Source organism: Protobothrops mucrosquamatus, unplaced genomic scaffold (genome assembly GCF_001527695.2).
Source record: "Protobothrops mucrosquamatus isolate PMUCROS unplaced genomic scaffold, P.Mucros_1.0 scaffold_127, whole genome shotgun sequence".
NCBI classification, from domain to species: Eukaryota; Metazoa; Chordata; class Lepidosauria; order Squamata; family Viperidae; genus Protobothrops; species Protobothrops mucrosquamatus.
The window spans coordinates 257910-259699 of NW_015386203.1; positions in this window are offsets into that span (position 1 = coordinate 257910).

The window sequence follows — 1790 nt, forward strand, 5'->3', positions numbered from 1 at the left end:
GTAGGACACTTTTTAGGTAACATCATGAGGATCCTTGTAAGCAACTGCTCCTCTCGTTCTCCCTCCAGCTCCTACTCCTAAAGACAGTAGGGGCTTGAGGCAAGGAAGAAAAAGAAAGCAGAGGATGGACAGGAAAGGAAGAAGTCATTAAACAAGCAAGTCAAAGATCTTTAGGCAGGTGATATGAAATACAGCCTATACATTGAAGAGATAAGTTATCCTGAAAATAAAATTGAAAATTAGATTTTGGAATAGAAAAAACAATATTAATTAAATCAGTTCCATTTTGATGATAAGCTCGTGTGCATCCTAAGGTTATCATTTCAGCAACCACCTGGATAAAAAATAAAACATTTTGGGATGGGGTGTGGGGTAAATAAAGTCATTCAATACAATATATTTTTTGTACTTTTATCACAGCTAAAACTCCTGTAGGTAATTTAGTAGGAGGAAAAACAAAAGTGTTAACTGACAATGTTTATGTGGAATTCTGTCCACAAATTGAGTATTCAAGATGTCATTAATTTGTTCCACTGTGGCAAATGCTCCAGATGGAACTACAATAAAATTTTCAGGTTGTTTTTCTTTGGTCACTAAATCAAATAATGGACTGAGCAAATTTGTAGGCAAAGAGGATGCCTAACAATTGCTGTAAATTGACCAATGAAATAATTTTGGGTAGGCTCAAATGAGGAAAAGCTGGGGTAAAATAAGAAGAATGCAACTGTATTTTTTCTGGGGCAACTTGCATTCCATAAAGACTTAAATCATGTTGTATTTCTGAAAGCCAATTAGATTGTGTCTTTGGTGTTCCAATTAGAATATCACTCATATAATGAAATACCAAAGCCAATGGGTGACGTTTGTGCTACGCAGCAAGAGTGGATATCAAATTTCCCCTCTGTTCCACCCTTCTAATTCTAAGCAGAGGAAAAAAAAAATTTCAAACGAACAGCTCCCCCCTCTTCCCCCCCGTCTCTCCTGTGCTTGTAAAGCAACACAGCCAGCCGAAAGAGAAGGGGGGGGAACTCATCACCCAAAAATAGGTTTCTCTCAGTCATATGCCTTTCCATAAAACTCTTCTCACCCATCCTTCATCCTTATCTATCTCCGCCTCCTCCCTCACTTTCTCCATTTCCTTCATAAACCTCTTCTCATGCAAACACGTACTATTACTTTTCAATTTCTTTTACAACAATAAAATCTACAGTTCATTATTTCTTTCACAGCCTGGGAGAGAGTGGGTGGGGGGTGGGGCTTGAGGGCTAACACACACACTTAGGTATCACCAAATGAACTCATTCACTTCCATTCTAACTGCTTTCATAAATAATTCCACATACAAATATTTCATTTTATACATTCTCCAGGCAAACCATATACTTGTAAATAAGGCCTTTGTATATAGTTGTTATCAGAGAGGGTTTGACCCTCTTCCAAGTCTTGGAAATAACACAGAACAACATAGACAAACATATATACACAAATACTGTTAAAACAACATTTATTTAAACATATGACTTGTCCTGCAAGAAGCGAGAAAAATCAAGAGCTGATTCCAACCAAACATGTGGTTTTTATAGGGCCCTTCATCAACTCCTATTTTTCTCACCATTCCAAGCCCAAGCATAATGTTCTGGGTGGCCACACACACACACACATATACATACATATACAGATATATAAACACAAAACACATTACACATTGACACAAAGCACCACCAGACATTGTCTGACAGGGTTAAACTTAACAGCTACATGAAGTTTCAAAACATTCCTATTTGTTCAAA